The following is an 18,645-nucleotide window of genomic DNA, read 5'->3' as shown; positions in this document are numbered from 1 at the left end:
CTGCGGTTTTCAATCCACAGAAAGAACTGACATGTCAATTCTTTCTGCGGATTCCCCTGCGGTTTGCCATCTCCTCCATTGAGGAGATGAAAAACCGCAGGGCAAAACCGCAGAGCAATCCGCAGGTATAACCGAAGGTATTTTGACCTGCGGTTTCACCTGCGGATTTTACAAAATCCGCGCGGATGAATCCGCACCTAATCCGCAGCGTGTGCACACAGCCTAATGATCGGGCGAATTTTTACAATTCTGACCACTGTCCCTTTATGTGGTAATAACTCTGGAACGCTTCCATGGATCCTGGTGATTCTGACATTGTTTTCTCGTGAAATATTGTACATCATGTTAGTGGTAAAATTTCATTGCTATAACTTGCGTTTTTGTGGAAAAAATGGAAATTTGGCGAAAATTTCTCAATTTTCCAACTTTGAATTTTTATGCCCTTAAATCACAGAGATGTGGCATACAAAAAAACTAATAAATAACATTTCCCACATGTTTACTTTACATCAGCACTATTTTGGAACCAAAATTTTTTTTGCTAGGAAGTTATAAGGGTTAAAATTTGACCAGCGATTTCTCATTTTTACAACACCATTTTATTTTTAGGGACCACATCACATTTGAAGCCACTTTGAGGGGTCTATATCAGGGGTGGGGAACCTTTTTTCTGCCAAGGGACATTTAGAATTTTATAATAGCGTTCGGGGCCGTATGAAATTATTAATAATGATGAGCGAGTATACTCGTTGCTCGGGTTTTCCCAAGCATGCTCGGGTATCCTCCGAGAATTTTGTCATGCTCGGAGATTTAGTTTGTCGACGCATATGCATGATTTGCGGCTGCTGGACAGCCTGAATACATGTGGGGTACATGCGGCCGGAGGTACCGTGATTAGCCGTCTCCCCAGTGCAGCCGTCTACCCAGAACAGCCGTCTCCCCAATGCACCCATCTACCAAGTGCAGACTCCAATCATTACCCCCCGGCACTCATTGCCCCCCAAGTGCTCTTCAAAGGGCCTGCGGCCAAAAAAATGGGGAAAGTGGCTGCGGCCCACACAAGATGGATATGGCGGGCCGGACGTTCCCACCCCTGGTCTATATCATAGAAAATACCCAAAAGCGACACCATTCTGAAAACTGCACCCCTCAAGGTGCTCAAACCACATTCAAGAAGTTTATTAACCCTTCCGGTGCTTCACAAGAATTTTTTGAATGTTCAAAGCAAATTATCATTTAACTTTTTTCACTAAAAAATTACTTCAGGTCCAATTTTTTTTATTTTACCAAGGGTAACAGGAGAAATTAGACTGTGGAAACCCCCCATAATTGACCCCATTTTGGAAACTAGACCCCCCAAGGAACTTATCTAGATATGTGGTGAGAACTTTGAACCCCCAAGGGCTTCACAGAAGTTTATAACGTACAACCGTACGTTTTCACCCCCAATTTTTATTTTGCCAAGGGTAACAGGACCCCAAAAGTTAATGTGCAATTTGTCCTGAGTACGCTGATACCCCAATATGTGGGGGTAAACGACTATTTGGGCGCATGGCAGGGAAGCAGCGTCATTTGACTTTTTTGGCTGAAATTGAGATTGGACGCGATGTCGCGTTTAGAAAGCCCCTGATGTGCCAAAACAGTGAAATGACACCATTTTGGAAACTACACCCCCCCACGGAGCTTATCTAGATGTGTGGTGAGAACTTTGAGCCCCCAAGGGCTTCACAGAAGTTTATAACGCCCGGGCGTGAAAATAAAATCATATTTTTTCCACAAACATGATCTTTTAGTCCCCAAATTTTTTATTTTCCCAAGGGTAACAGGAGAAATTGGATCCCAAACGTTGTTGTCCAAATTGTCCTGAGTACGCTGATATCCCATATTTGGGAAAAAACTACTGTATGGACACACGTCGGGGCTCGGAAGGGAAGTAGTGACGTTTTGCAATGCGTACTTTGATGGAATGGTCTGCGGGTGTCATGTTGCTTTTGGAGAGCCCCTGAAATGCGTAAACTGTGGAACCCCCCCACAAGTGACCCTGTTTTGGAGACTAGACCCCCCAAGGAACTTGTCTAGATGTGTGGTGAGCACTTTGAACTCCCAAATGCTTCACAGAAGTTTATAACGCCCGGCGTGAAAATAAAAAAATCATTTTTTCCACAAACATTATCTTTTAGTCCCCAATTTTGTTTTATTTTCCCAAGGGTAACAGGAGTAATTGGACCCCAAAAGTTGTCCAATTTATACTGAGTGTTCTGATACCCCATATGTGGGAGAAAACTACTGTTTGGGCACACTTCGGGGCTCGGAAGGGAAGTAGTGATGTTTTGGAATGCAGACTTTGATGGGGTGTCATGTCGCGTTTGGAGAGCCTCTGATGTGCCTAAACTGTTGAAACCCCCCACAAGTGACCCCATTTTGGAAACTAGGCCCCCCAAGGAACTTATCTAATGTGTAGTGAGCACTTTGAACCCCCAAGTGCTTCACAGAAGTGTGTAACGTAGAGCCATAAAAATAAAAAAAATCATTTTTTCCACAAAAATTCTATTTTTTTCCCCAATTTTTTATTTTCCCAAGGATAGCAGGAGAAATTGGACCCCAAAAGTTGTTGTGCAATTTCTCCTGAGTAGGCTCATACCCATATGTGGGTGTAAACCACTGTTTGGGCGCATGACAGAGCTTGGAAGGGAAGGAGCACCGTTTGACTTTTTCAATGCAGAATTGGCTGGAATTGAGATCAGATGCCATGTTGTGTTTGGAGAGCATCTGAGGTGCCTAAACAGTGGATACCCCCAAGTCTAACTCCAACCCTAACTCCAGCACACCGCTAACACTAATCTCAGCCCTAGCCCTAACCCTAATGGGAAAATGGAAATAAATACATTTTTTTAAATTTATCATTTTTCCCTAACTAAGGGGGTGATAAAGGGGGGTTTGAATTACTATTTTTAGCGGGTTTTTATGTTTGGCAGCGGTCATACGCTAAAGCACTCTTTTTATTGTAGAAATGGTTTTTGCATCACCACATTTTGAGAGCTATAATTTTTCCATATTTTGACCCACCGAGTCATGTAAGGTCTTATTTTTTGTGGGACGAGTTAACGTTTTTATTGGTACCATTTTCGGGCACGTGACATTTTTTGATCGCTTTTTATTCCGATTTTTGGGACGCAGAATGAACAAAAACCAGCATTTCATGAATTTCTTTTTGGAGGTGCCTTTACACCGTTCCACATGCGGTAAAATTGATAAAGCGGTTTTATTCTTTGGGTCAGTACGATTACAGCAATACCTCATTTATGGTTTTTTTTATGTTTTGTCCCTTTTATGCAATGAAAACAATTTTATATAAAAAAATAATTATTTTTGCATCGCTTTATTCTGCGAGCTATAACTTTTTTATTTTTTTGCCGATGATGCTGTTTGGCGGCTCGTTTTTTGCGGGACAAGATTACGTATTCAGCGGTACCATGATTATTTATATTCGTCTTTTTGATTGCGCGTTATTGGACTTTTTGTTCTGCGGTATGATGATAAAGCATTGTGTTTTGCTTGTTTCTTTATTTTTATTTAAGTGGTTTACTAAAGGGGTTAACTAGTGGGACAGTTTTATAGGGCAGGTGGTTGTGGACGCAGCGATACTAAATGTGTACTTATATTTTTTTATTTAAAAAAATTAATTTATTAGGGAATATTTTTTTTAAATTTATTTAGGGATTTTTTTATTATTTTTACACTGTTTTTTTGTTTTTTTTTTACTTTATATTATTGTCCCAAGGGGACACACCACTGATCTGACAGTTTGGACAGCACTCTGTCAGATCAGCGATCTGACAGGCGCAGCACAGGCTTCCTCTGTGCCTGCTCTCTTCAGGCACTGAGGAAGCCGCCTCTTTGAAGGCCCTGCGGCCATCTTGGATCAGGGGCCGGCAGGGAAAGAGGGCCTCAGAGCAGCGCAGCACATCGTGCTGCCCTGGGGGTCTCAGGGAAGCACGGAGGGAGCCCTCTCCCTGCCGAAGATTCACAAGTCCCCCGGTACACTGCGGTCATGTTTGATCGCTGTGTGCTAGGGGTTAGCATGCCGGGGGGCAGTCTGTGACCGCCTCTGACACATAGTGCCAGGTGTGAGCTGTGATAATCAGCTGACACCCGGCCACGATCAGCGGCGCCCCCCCGGAGCGCTGCTGATCGCTTAGACATACTATCCCATCCCTGGTCATACGGGCCAGGGTACCGTGGACGGGATAGTTCATCTCATGTCAGAAAGGTGTTAAGGCTATAGCGCTCCCCAGCGTCTGAATTTTTTCGGGGTCTCTGCTACCAGGGGTACCTGGGGATCACTCCTCCAATACCTCTGGTGTCCTTGCATGCCCCCCCTTAAGTCCCCCGAGCCGCCAATGTCGTCCGGGAGAAAATGGCGGGCGCATGTGCAATGCGCCCATCTGTTGGCCGGCACCCGGCAACAATAGGAGATTTTTCCTATTGGTTCATTTTGATCACTGTGCTAGACCCTATCACAGTAATAAAAAAAAGTAAATCAAACTCCCCTTTATCACCCCCTTAGTTAGGGAAAAAAATAAAATATATTTATTTCCATTTTCCCACTAGGGTTAGAGTTGGGCTAAAGTGAGGGTTGGGGCTAGGGTTGGGGTTAGGTGTGTGTTAGTGTTAGGCTTGTGGTTAGGAATGTGTTGGGGTTAGGGTTGAGATTAAGGTTAGGGGTGTGTTGGGGTTTAGAGTTTGGATTAAGGTTCGGGTTGGGATTAAGGTTAGGGGTTTGTTGGGTATAGGGTTGGAGTTAGAATTGGGGGTTTCCACTGTTTAGGCACATCAGGGGCTCTCCAAACGCAACATGACGTCCAATCTCAATTCCAATTTTGTGTTGAAAAAGTCAAACAGCGCTCCTTCCATTCCGAACTCTGCTGTGTGCCCAAACAGTGGTTTACCCCCACATATGGGATATTGGCATATTCAGGAGAAATTGTACAACAAATTTTATGGTTCATTTTCTCTTTTTACACTTGTGAAAATAAAAAAAATTGGTTCTAAATTAAAAATGTTTGTGAAAAAAAGTTAAATTATAATTTTTTCCTTCCACATTGCTTCAGTTCCTGTGAATCATGTAAAGGGTTAAAAAAACTTCTTGAGTTTTGAGCACCTTTGGGGGTGCAATTTTTAGAATGATTTCACTTTTGGGTATTTTCTGTCAATTTCACCCCTCAAAGTGACTTCAAATGTGACGTGGTCCCTAAAAAAAAAAACAAAAAAAAAAAAAAACCTTTATAAATTTTGTTGTAAAAATTAGAAATCAAAATAAATATTTAAAATTTGCGCTTAATAATGAACCCCTATGGTCTTATCTTCCCGTAAAATCCCCCAGTATTTTTTTACAATTTTTCTCAGAATATGAGTATTTGCACTGTGCTGGGTTATGGTTGGGAAATCATCATTCATATCATATTGTGAGTCACGGTTGTGTTTATCTTGGAGTAAATTATCCCTAGGAATATTATTTATTTTTTCTCTTTCATCCAGAAGGAAATCCTCTCTATATCCTTTCCCCTTAAATTTATCCATTAGTGTATTTGTTTCATCTAGAAAATCTTGTTTTCGTGAACAATTTCTATGTGCTTGTATAAATTGACTCTTTGGGACATTGATGAGCCAAGAGGGTAAATGACAACTGTTCAGCGAAATATAGTTATTAGAGTCAGTCGGTTTATGATATGTTTTAGTGTGGATAGTTCCATTGTCTATAAAAATATTAAGATCTAAAAAAATTTATTGACACCCTACTCGTCACCGCATTAAAATTTAAAAAATATTGATTTTTATTTATGTCCGTTAAAAACTGTGTCAATGAATCTGGACCCCCTGACCAAATAAAAAGGACATCGTCGATGAAGCAACGCCAGAGGACCAGGTTCTCACACAGCACTCCACCGAGGTAGATGGCTTCAGATTCCCATCTACCCACATAGAGATTTGCATAGCTGGGCGTGAACCTGGTCCCAATAGCTGCGCCCCACCGCTGGGAGTAGTAGTTCGTCCCATAATAAAAATAATTATGAGTTAAAATAAAGTCAATACATTCAATAGTAAAGGAAATTTGTTGCTAAGACTTTTGAGTGACAGGCAAACATACGAAAAATTAACCAAGGATCCTTCGGATACTTATAAACATGAGATGAAAACGCTTATTAAGAAAGGCTATGATTCAGGTATTTTAAATAAACGACAATTTGAATTTATTGACACTCCACATCCAAGGATAGCATTTTTTTATTATTTGCCAAAAGCCCACAAAGATCTTATTAACCCCCCGGGAAGACCAATTATCTCGGGAATCCAGTGCCTTACTGCTAATATGTCTAAGTACATGGACTGCCATTTGCAAAAAGTAGTATCTACACTTCCCTCCCATTTAAAAGACAGTTCACATGTTTTAAATATTTTAAGGGATATTCAGTGGCAGGATCATTATATTTTAGGCTCACTCGATATTACTTCTTTATACACTGTGATCCAACACGATAAAAGGATGTCAAGCAACAAAACATTTTTTAACTGAATCAGATTTATGGCCAGAGTAACAAATTTCCTTCATTATTGAATGTATTGACTTTATTTTAACTCAAAATTATTTTTATTATGGGACGAACTACTCCCAGCGGTGGAGCACAGCTATGGGGACCAGGTTCGCGCCCAGCTATGCCAATCTCTATGTGGGTAGATGGGAATCTGAAGCCATCTACCTCGGTGGAGTGCTGTGTGAGAACCACACTAAAACATATCATAAACTGACTGACTCTAATAGCTATATTTCACTGTACAGTTGTCATTTACCCTCTTGGCTCATCAATGTCCCAAAGAGTCAATTTATACAAGTACATAGAAATTGTTCACGAAAACAAGATTTTCTAGATGAAACAAATACACTAATGGATAAATTTAAGGGGAAAGGATATAGAGAGGATTTCCTTCTGGATGAAAGAGAAAAAATAAATAATATTCCTAGGGATAACTTACTCCAAGATAAACATAACCATGACTCACAATATGATATGAATGATTATTTCCCAATCATAACCCAGTACAGTGCAAATACTCATATTCTGAGAAAAATTGTAAAAAAAATACTGGGGGATTTTACAGGAAGATAAGACCATAGGAGATCTATTACCAATGGAGCCAAAATTCATTTATAGAAAGGCAAGAAATTTGGGGAATCTAGTGGCACCAACAGTACCTATAGCCAATTCAAGAAAGGTACCCCAATCTAGTCCCTTTGGTCAGAGACCCGACTATTACCCATGCCGCGGTTGCAGGATTCGTAAAACATTGAAAACAGAAAAACAGTTTATCATATCCAACGGAAATGAAATATCTAAAATCCGGGTTCATTATGTGTAACACAGCAGGGGCTATCTATTCATTAAGATTCCCCTGTGATAAACTATATATAGGATGCACAAAGCTTCCATTACGAGTAAGGGTGAATGAGTACCTTAGGAATATAAATAAAAAATTCCTAGGACATCCCTTGTCTAAACACTATTGCGAATATCATTGGGGATCCCCTATGGGAACAACGATCACAGGTCTCCAAGTTGTGCGCAAAAGTTGGAGAAAAGGAGACTATATTAAGCAAATGTCCCGCATAGAGAGTCAGTGGATTTTTACAGTCTTGCACCTAAGGGGTTAAGCTGTGAGGTTGAATTATTTGGATTCAATTAAGGGTTGTACCAGAAGATATTTAAGGTGACCAATTCCTCCATTGGACCATCCCTGATGAAGGAAACCGTGTTTTTTCCGAAACTAGTCGGAGAGGAATTGCTCCCTGTAATCTATCACGTAACCGGTGACATCACGAAGGTCCTGTTGGCTCATCTCACGCCACAGCTTCACATCGTGCACGCTGCTGGAAGAGGGGAGCGTGGAGTCTCTGTCACCGGCCGGAACAGCACTCCTGAAGAGCCGTTGTATTAACCCATGTTTATCTGGCAAACACCATTCAATCTGACTTCACATCAAGACACACAGCGCTCTTTACTGGTCCTCTGGAGTCCAGACATTCGCTCAGATTACACCTTAAGGTAATAACTACCTAATTTGAAGCAATCCAATTCATTTGTGTGTATTTTTTAGGTCATTACAAGCTAAAGGAGTTCATTATTAAGCGCAAATTTTAAATATTTATTTATATTTTATTGATCACATTGGTGGTGTGTGTTCCTAATTTGCAGCAAGTGTTCCTCTCTCTTTTCTACAGTTACTAGCGCCACCTACAGTCTATACTAGAAAAATTAGAAATCGCTGATCAACTTTTACCCTTATGACTTCCTTACAAAAAAAATTTTTTTCCAAAATTGTGCTGATGTAAAGTAAACATCTGGGAAACAATATTTATTAAGTATTTTGTGTGATATCTCTCTCTGATATAAGGACATAAAAATTAAAAGTTTGAAAATTGCTAAATTTTAATAATTTTCACCATATTTTCGGTTTTCCATAAATAAATGAAAGTCATATCGAAGAAATTTTACCACAAACATGAAGTACATTATGTCATGAAAAAACAACCTCATAAAGTGACAGTGGTCAGAAATGTAAAAAATTGGCTTGGTCATTAAAGGGAACCTGTCATCTGTTTTGGCTGCTATAAGATGCGACCACTGCCTTTCAGGGCTTATCTACAGCATTCTATAGTGCTGTAGATAAGCCCCCGGTCTGGCCGGAAAGATAAGAAAAATAACTATTATTATACTCACCAGGGGTGGGGTGGTCCGGTGCGGTCGGGACCGATGGGTGTCACAGGTCCGGGGCCTCTGCCTCCCATCTTCTTGTGATGCTGCCCTCCTGCTTGCTTCATCACTCCCCGGCATCGTGCTCCTGCGCAGGACTAGTTCTCTGCCCTGTTGAGAGCAGAGCAAATTCCTGCAGTGCGCAGGCTCCGAGCCTCTTTGACCTTTCCCGGCACCTGCGCACTGCAGTACTTTGCTCTGCCCTCAACAGGGCAGAGAAGTACACCTGCACAGGAGTGTGATGCCGGGAGTGATGAAGCAAGCAGGAGGGCAGCATCACAAGAAGATGGGAGGCAGAGGCCCCGGACCTGCGACACCCATCGGACCGGACCGCCCCCCTTCCCCCCGGGTGAGTATAATAAAACTTACTTTTCTTATTTTTCTTATCTTTCAGGTCGGATCTGGGGCTTATCTACAGCATTATAGAATGCTGTATATAAGCCCTGAAAGGCAGTGGCTGCATCTTATAGCGGCAAAAACAGGTGACAGGTTCCCTTTAAATAGCAAATTGGCTCTGTCGCTAAGGGGTTAAAAATTTTGAATGAATTAATCCAGATAATCATACGACAGAAAAACATTAATGAATAACATTTCCCTCAGGTCTGTTTTACATCAGCAACATTTGGAAAATATTATTTTATTTTGTTAACATTTTAGGAGGTTGAAAAAGGTAGCAGTAATTTTTCATTTTTTTCAAGGATATTTACAGCATTTTTTTTAGGGATCTATCCAGGTTTGAAGTGAGTTTAAGGGTCCTATATATTGAAATACCGCCAAAAGTGATACCATTTTAAAAACTTCACTCCTATACATAATGAAAACCCTTCATGTGATATTCAGGAATTAATGCAAAGTAGCATGATAGGAATGAAAAAGTGTACTTTTACCACCTAAATATTGCTAACTTCTGAACAGGCCGCTATAACCAGGAGACTCTAAGGCCGCTATTTGGCTGAGATTTGCCATGACAATCTTCAGGACCACACAATCATGATCTCTTAGTGCCAACGGGGTTAAATAGGAAGCCCCCACACTCTATTAACCATTTCTATGATGTCACTTTTGACAGTAGCATCTAAAGGGTTAAACAGATATGGACGGTGTCAACGCTGATCTTGGCTCATGTCTGCTATAGTGTACAGCTGACAGCTGCTGGATTTTCACCTGTATGGTGATGCTATTGTTTTATACCTCAGGTCAGTAAAAAGACGTACTGGCAGTCATTAAGGGGTTAAGGGTGTTTAACAAACAATGTTTATTTGGTGATGGTTATGTTACTAACTCTCTGGAGGTCCTCTCATGCTCTGAAACCCAACTGATGCGGAGGAAAGGTACCACCTTTTTTTTTTCGTTAGGGGACTATGAGGACCATTGTAAAACCTTCAGCTTGCGCCTTTTGAGGCAGTCTGCTGTAGAGTGGATTTTGACATGTGTTTAGGATCATTATCTTTTTGTAGAAGCCTTTCTCTTTTCAACTTCCGATTTTTTTATAGATGGTGTTATATTTGCATCAAGGATTTGTTGACAATTCATTGAATCTGTTCTTCCATCTAACCGTAAAACGTTCCCTGTACCATTAGCTGCAACACAACCCCAAAGCATGATTGATCCATTCCACCCCCTTACCCTATGCTTAATGGTTGGTGTGATGTTCCTTTACTGAAATTCTGTGCCCTTTTTAATCCACATATATACCTTGATCAGTGTGGCCAAAGAGTTGTATTTTAATCTCATCGGTCCACAGGGCTTGTTTACAAAATCCTTCAGGCTTGTTTAGAAGTTCTTTTACATACTTCTGATGCTGAATTATATAGTGAGGACATAGGAGAGATTTTCTTCTGATGATTTTTCCATGAAGGCCATATTTGTGCAGCTGTCTTGGAGTAGAGATGAGCAAATATCTCAATGTTCACGATTGCCGAATTTGCAATATTCGTTGATTTAATCGGCGAATATAGCCAAACATACACAGCACAAAAGCCGTTGTTTCCCACACTGTGTGACGCCATGGGCTTCTGAAAGGCCGAGCTCAAGTGAAGGAACTCGGGCATGACATTCCTGTCCGAGGCCCTCTGCCGCTGGCGGGAAGTGCACTCATTGTTGACCATAATAACACAATTGTGTACCATGCTAGAATATTTCTAGCATAACACTCACCTGTGTCATTACGGCCAAGGTGATTGCGGCATCACAAAACAGTACAATATATAATGCACTTATTGTTGACCATGGTAACACAATTGTGTACCATGCTAGAATATATCTAGCATGACACACACCTGTGTGAACATGGCCAACAGTCAATGCGGCATCACACAGTAATACAATAGACAATGCACTCACTGTTGGCCATGATAACACAATTGTGTATCATGCTAGACTATATCTATCATGACACACACCTGTGTGATCAAGGCCAAGAGTCACTGCGGCATCACAGAGCATTGAAATACTTACGAAAATCCTTGCGGACCCTGGTACAGGCGTTGTCCCAGCCATCCATCAGCGCTGCGGCCACCTCATTCCACTGCCACCGGGTCACCGTGGTGTCCATGTGCTGTGGATCACGGCTGTCCCGCAACGGGACACGCTCCTGGACCAGGCGAGTCAGGGCGTCATTATCCAGAACGATATCTTCATCCCGTTGTGGAACCTAGAAAAAAAAATATTAGAATCTTTGAAATATTTGTAAATGAAAAAGATAGAAAAACATGCAGAAAAGAATGAAGATTAAACATGAAAAACAGGACAGAAAAAAGCAAGGGGAATAAAAACAAAAAAAAAGGACATTCACAGTCAGTCTATACTTGCACGCTGTCTCACCGCCGGCACTTTGCTTGGCTGCTCCTGCACTGTCCGATGTCTGAAAAAGAAGAAAAATTAATTTTACACATGTGTAGATGCAGCAGCTATACTTACCCAAAATGTCGGGCAGGAAGATACTCGCATCACGCTCTGCTTGGGCCAGTTCACCACAGGACGTCCGATATTCATCCCCAGAAGTCATGCTGCAATAAAAAAAAAAAAAAAAGGCATTAGTACATAATAAATTTAAAAGGACAGGCAGACATTAGATTTTTAGAATGCTCACATTCTTGATGTGGCAGCTTTGCTCCAAATTCAGAAAGTGCTCTGGTCTCTTTCAGGCTGTCTGTAGAATATTGTTCTGCCAGTGCAAACACCTTCTTTTATCTACACAGTCACCAAACTATGTTGCTTTGTGTAGGAGGTGGTTTAAACCAGTGTCTAGACATTGTATACTCAAAAATCGCATGTGCTCAAAAGCTCTGGAGTGCGCATGACCAAGCGCACGCCTGCGACCCCATAGACTGTAATGTGCTATTTTGGTGCATTCCGTGCGCTTGCGATCGCATGTGTTTTTTTACGAGGTTGGGGGGAACAAAAAATGCAACATGTAGCGTCTAGACGCACACCTGGAAAAAGTGCATGCGCACGAAAACACTGATGAACGCGTACAAGCGCTAGACCATGCGCCCGCCATGTTAAACATAGGGGCGCATATGCGTACGATGCGCTGCGCGCAACAACACTAATGTGAAACCAGCCTTAGATCTCGTTAGTCTGCATCTAAAAGGGAGTGATCACACCTTGGAGAGGTGTTGCACCAAGTGGACTGACAGGAATCATGGCTCCAACTCGAGAGATGTCAATTGAAACAATGGAGAGGATTTCAAACTCTTAAAAGAGGGTAAATCATGACTAAATGTTGCAAAAGATGTTGGTTGTTTACAGTCAGCTGTGTCTAAAATCTGGACCAAATGCAAACAACATGGGAAGATTGTTAAAGGCATACATACTAGTAGACCAAGGAAGACATCAAAGCGTCAAGATCGGAAACTTAAAGAAATATATCTCCAAAACAGGAAATGCACAACAAAACAAATGAGGAGCGAATGGGTGGAAACTGGAGTCAACATCTGTGACCGAACTGTAAGAAACCGCCTAAAGGAAATGGGATTTACATACAGAAGAGCTAAGTAAAAGCCATCATTAACACCTAAACAGAAAAAAACAAGGTTACAATGGGCTAAGGAAAAGCAATCGTGGACTGTGGATGACTGGATGAAAGTCATATTCAGTGATGAATCGCGAATCTGCATTGGCAAAGTGATGATGCTGGAACTTTTGTTAGGTGCTGTTCCAATGAGATTTATACAGATGATTGCATGAAGACAACATGCAAATTTCCACAGTCATTGCTGATATGGGGCTGCATGTCAGGTAAAGGCATTGGGGAGATGGCTGTTATTACATCTTCAATAAATGCTCAAGTTTATGTTGATATTTTGGACACTTTTCTTATCCCATCAATTGAAAGGATGTTTGGGGATAATGAAATCATTTTTCAAGATGATAATGCATCCTGCCATAGAGCAAAAACTGTTAAAAAAAATTCCTTGGAAAAAGACACATAAGGTCAGTGTCATGGTTTGCAAATAGTCCGGGTCTCAATCCAATTGAAAATCTTTGTTGGAAGTTGAAGAAAATGGTCCATGACAAGGCTCCAACCTGCAAAGCTGATCTGGCAACAGCAATCAGAGAAAGTTGGAGCCAGATGGATGAAGAGTACTGTTTGACACTCATTAAGTCCATACCTCAGAGACTGCAAGTTGTTGTAAAAGCCAGAGGTGTTGCAACAAAATAATTGACTGGTGACTGTGAGAAAACAAATCCAGAAAATCACCTTGTCTGATTTGGCATGATTTATTTTGCAAATTATGGTGGAAGATAAGTATTTGGTCATTAACAAAAGTTCATCTCAATATTATGTTATATATCCTTTGTTGGAAATGCCAGAGGTCAAACGTTTTCTGTAAGTCTTCACAAGGTTGGCACACACTGTTGGTGATATGTTGGCCCATTCCTCTATGCAGATTTCCTCTAGAGCAGTGATGATTTGGGCCTGTTGCTGGGCAGCATGGACTTTCAAGTCCCTCCAAAGGTTTTCTATGGGGTTGAGATCTGGAGACTGGCTAGGCCATTCCAGGACCTTCATATGCTTCTTAGGAAACCACACCTTCGTTGCCCTGGTGGTGTGCTTGGGATCATTATCATGCTGAAAGACCCGTCCACATTTAATCTTCAATGCCCTTGCTGATGGAAGGAGGTTTGCACTCAAAATCTAACGATACATGGCCCCAATTCATTGTTTAATGTACACGGATCAGTTGTCGTGGTCCCTTTGTAGAGAAACAGCCCCAAAGCATGATGTTGCCACCCCCATGCTTCACTGTAGGTATGGTGTTCTTTGCATGCAACTCAGCATTCTGTCTCCTCCAAACATATACTCTTCTGGATAACCCAAATGCTCTTTAGAAAACTTCAGATGGGCCTGGACATGTACTGGCTTAAGCAGGGGAACATGTCTAGCACTGCATGATCAGAGTCCCTGACGGCGTAGTGTGTTACTGATGGTAACCTTTGCTACAGTGGTCCCAGCTCTATGCAGTTCATTCAATAGGTCCCCACATGTGGTTCTGGGATTTTTGCTCACAGTTCTTGTGATCATTTTGACATTGAGTTTGAGAGGAGCCTTAATTATATCAATGTTCAAATTATGGATACAACCTTTATTCAAAAAAGCTAAAAACAAGCACTACACAGAACTAACAACAACTAACCGTGTCACCTATAATGGCCCTTCACTGGGGCCCTGATAATTTCTACCTGCCAGTGGAGGTTGGCACCCTAAACACAGTCGAGATTGGCGCCCCCCGCTCCATGATGGCTGACCCTAATGCTCCTATTTAACCCTGGGCTGGTGCCACATGTAGTCACTCATTCGACCAGGAAAGGAGAGTACAGGTGTCGCCGATGTAGGTAGATTCATAGGCAACAATAGAAAAGGTGCAAAAAAAACTGCTAAGAACACGAGACATAAAGTGACATGTGCAAACAATTGAGTACCTGACTAAACTATTCCCTGTGACTGATAACCTTCCTGTCAGCGGAGGTTGGCACCCTACTGGTCAGTGGAATGGCACCTGTTGTGAGCTCATCTGTTCATTCACCTTTTGTGTCCGAGGATCTCCCTCTTCTGGTGAAGGAAGGTAGTGAGGCTGATTTGGATGAAAGAAACCAAACACCTGATCAAGTGGATTGTGACTGGGTAACGGGAACTTCAAACTGGATATAAGGCAGCCGACGCCCTTCTGAGTGGCTGGTGATTTCTCTGCTGGATTCTTGGAGACTAGTCTGATTCCTGCTTCCCAAACATAAGTTTTTGCTCTGCTATTGAAATTATTAGTTTTGGTGTTGTTTTCCTTGTTTTCTGAGTTCAGCCATCCCCGGCTGGGGGTGTGCTGGATTCTTTTTCCTTGATCAGTGTTCTCTTTTGCTCTGCTTTCAGAATATTCTGAGTCCTGATATAGGGTTTGAAGTCTAGTGACTTCAGGGTCCTTTTTGCTTATCAGTTGTGTTGGTAATATTTTTAGCAGGGTTTTCTCGGATTGCAGACAGCAGCTTTTCTGTCCTGTTCTTTTTAGTTAGCTTGAGCCCCATCGTTTGCTCAACCTATCTTTCTATCTGTGTTAGTGTTTTCATCTTACTTCACCGTCATTATATGTTGGGGGCTGCCTATTGCTTTGGGGTCTGCTCTGGGGCAGTCAGTTTTTCCCTTTTCTCTCTTTAGGCTTATGTAGATCTCCGGCTGTGACGAGGTGTCTAGGATCACCGTAGGAACACTCCATGGCTACTGGTAGTTGTGTGATAGGATTAGGGGTCTGCAATCCGCTAGTTTCCAACCTTTCTGATTTTCTGGGCTGAGCTTGTGTTTTGTTTTTTCCTCCTCGGTGACTCAATCATAACAGGCGCCCCAGCTCCACGACGACTGTCCCTTCAGTCCCTGATATGACTTATCTTATATCAGATAAGGATAGCCTGGTATTAAAGGGAATCTGTCACCCATTTTTTGGCCTTGCAGCTGCCAGCATACACATCGGGGGCTTATCTACAGCATTCTGTAATGCTGTAGATAAGCCCCCGATGTAACCTGAAAGAGAAGAAAAACACATTATATTATACTCACCGAGGTGGGCGGTCCGGTCCGATGGGTGTTGCCGTCCCGTCCGGCGCCTCCCTTCTTCATGCAATGATGTCCTCTTCTCCCGTCCTGATATGGCTCCGGCGCAGGCGCATTGCTCTGCCCTGTTGAGGGCAGAGCAGAATTCTGCAGTGCGCAGGCGCCAGACCTCTCCCGATGCCTGCGCACTGCGGGACTCTGCTCTGCCCTCAACAGGGCAGAGCAATGCGCCGGAGCCATTACAGTACGGGAGAAGAGGACGTCATCGCATGAAGAAGGGAGGCGCCGGACGGGATGGTAACACCCATCGGACCGGACCGCCCACCTCCGTGAGTATAATATAATGTGTTTTTCTTCTCTTTCAGGTTACATCGGGGGCTTATCTACAGCATTAAAGAATGCTGTAGATAAGCCCCCAATGTCTATGCTGGCAGCTGCAAGGCCAAAAAAAGGGTGACCGCTTCCCTTTAAATTAACAGAAGGTGCATATGAAGCAAGCATCTGACCATCTACCTCCTGATGATCCGATTTAGGAGAATAGCGTTGAGGTTTTCTTCATCAACTACTAACCTTGAGTACCTTTACTGTTATCAATATGATATACAGTGGGGCAAAAAAGTATTTAGTCAGTCAGCAATAGTGCAAGTTCCACCACTTAAAAAGATGAGAGGCGTCTGTAATTTACATCATAGGTAGACCTCAACTATGGGAGACAAACTGAGAAAAAAAAATCCAGAAAATCACATTGTCTGTTTTTTTTTCATTTTATTTGCATATTATGGTGGAAAATAAGTATTTGGTCAGAACCAAAATTTCATCTCAATACTTTGTGATATATCCTTTGTTGGCAATGACAGAGGTCAAACGTTTTCTGTAAGTCTTCACAAGGTTGCCACACACTGTTGTTGGTATGTTGGCCCATTCCTCCATGCAGATCTCCTCTAGAGCAGTGATGTTTTTGGCTTTTCGATTGGCAACACGGACTTTCAACTCCCTCCAAAGGTTTTCTATAGGGTTGAGATCTGGAGACTGGCTAGGCCACTCCAGGACCTTGAAATGCTTCTTACGAAGCCACTCCTTCGTTGCCCTGGCGGTGTGCTTTGGATCATTGTCATGTTGAAAGACCCAGCCACGTTTCATCTTCAATGCCCTTACTGATGGAAGGAGGTTTGCACTCAAAATCTCATGATACATGGCCCCATTCATTCTTTCATGTACCCGGATCAGTCGTCCTGGCCCCTTTGCAGAGAAACAGCCCCAAAGCATGATGTTTCCACCACCATGCTTTACAGTAGGTATGGTGTTTGATGGATGCAACTCAGTATTCTTTTTCCTCCAAACACGACAAGTTGTGTTTCTACCAAACAGTTCCAGTTTGGTTTCATCAGACCATAGGACATTCTCCCCAAACTCCTCTGGATCATCCAAATGCTCTCTAGCAAACTTCAGACGGGCCCGGACATGTACAGGCTTAAGCAGTGGGACACGTCTGGCACTGCAGGATCTGAGTCCATGGTGGCGTAGTGTGTTACTTATGGTAGGCCTTGTTACATTGGTCCCAGCTCTCTGCAGTTCATTCACAAGGTCCCCACACGTGGTTCTGGGATTTTTGCTCACCGTTCTTGTGATCATTCTGACCCCACGGGGTGGGATTTTGCGTGGAGCACCAGATCGAGGGAGATTATCAGTGGTCTTGTATGTCTTCCATTTTCTAATTATTGCTCCCAAAGTTGATTTCTTCACTCCAAGCTGGTTGGCTATTGCAGATTCAGTCTTCCCAGCCTGGTGCAGGGCTACAATTTTGTTTCTGGTGTCCTTTGACAGCTCTTTGGTCTTCACCATAGTGGAGTTTGGAGTCAAACTGTTTGAGGGTGTGCACAGGTGTCTTTTTATACTGATAACAAGTTTAAACAGGTGCCATTACTACAGGTAATGAGTGGAGGAAAGAGGAGACTCTTAAATAAGAAGTTACAGGTCTGTGAGAGCCAGAAATCTTGATTGCTTGTTTCTGACCAAATACTTATTTTCCACCATAATATGCAAATAAAATGAAAAAAAACCAGACAATGTGATTTTCTGGATTTTTTTTTCTCAGTTTGTCTCCCATAGTTGAGGTCTACCTATGATGTAAATTACAGACACCTCTCATCTTTTTAAGTGGTGGAACTTGCACTATTGCTGACTGACTAAATACTTTTTTGCCCCACTGTATATTTTTTCTATATGAGTCACAAATGGACCATTGGGTCAAATATACACCTTCTGTTAAGAGTATAAACCACTTACAGTGCCTGTTTAGGATGTTCTTAAGCATTTCCCATTTATTTTCTGTATTCTTAATTCTGAGGACATTGTCCCAGTCAACTAGATTAAGGGTTTCTCTAAGCTAGTCAAACTTTGCCTTCCTAAAGTTGTTTTTTGTCACTCCCTGACATGTCCCCCTAGCGAAAGACAAGTGAAACTGTATAATAATATGGTCGCTATTTCCTAGATGCCCGACGACCTGCAGATTTGTGATACTGTGGCCTCTTTCACACTTCAGTTTTTTGCATCAGTCATAATCCGCCAAAAGGACGGATGGCGGATCCGTTGTAGTACTGATGACAACGGATGCCACCCGTCCATTTTTTTGACGGATCCAACAAATGAAGAATTTTAAAGGAATCACGGCCGAGAGAGAGAGAGATATTTCGGGTTAAAACAGTGTCTGGAGGATCCGCCAGAAAAAAAAAACGTTGCAAGCTCCGTTTTGAAATCTTTGAGGATGATAACGGACAGCAACTTTTGGCGGATCCG

The 18,645-nt window shown here is 42.2% G+C and overlaps 1 protein-coding gene and 1 long non-coding RNA gene across 3 annotated transcripts in view; one reads left to right on the top strand and one right to left on the bottom strand.

Annotated features, from left to right (window-relative positions):
- Positions 1-12,576, bottom strand: part of LOC141098482 (uncharacterized) — an 85,425-nt gene extending 72,849 nt beyond the window's left edge. Inside the window, exons 1-2 of the long non-coding RNA XR_012234261.1 lie at positions 11,631-12,576; positions 11,265-11,460 (exon numbers count right to left, since the gene is read on the bottom strand). This is a non-coding gene — a long non-coding RNA (uncharacterized lncRNA). The remainder of the gene's footprint in view (positions 1-11,264; positions 11,461-11,630) is intronic.
- ECHS1 (enoyl-CoA hydratase, short chain 1) overlaps positions 1-18,645 on the top strand; it is a 329,387-nt gene that overhangs the window by 231,219 nt on the left and 79,523 nt on the right. The gene's annotated exons all lie outside the window — the stretch shown is intronic.

This window comes from Dendrobates tinctorius, unplaced genomic scaffold, assembly GCF_039654945.1.
Source record: "Dendrobates tinctorius isolate UK_male_01 unplaced genomic scaffold, ASM3965494v1 ptg000092l, whole genome shotgun sequence".
In the NCBI taxonomy this organism is placed as follows: domain Eukaryota; kingdom Metazoa; phylum Chordata; class Amphibia; order Anura; family Dendrobatidae; genus Dendrobates; species Dendrobates tinctorius.
This window is presented reverse-complemented; position numbering and strand designations above follow the sequence as displayed.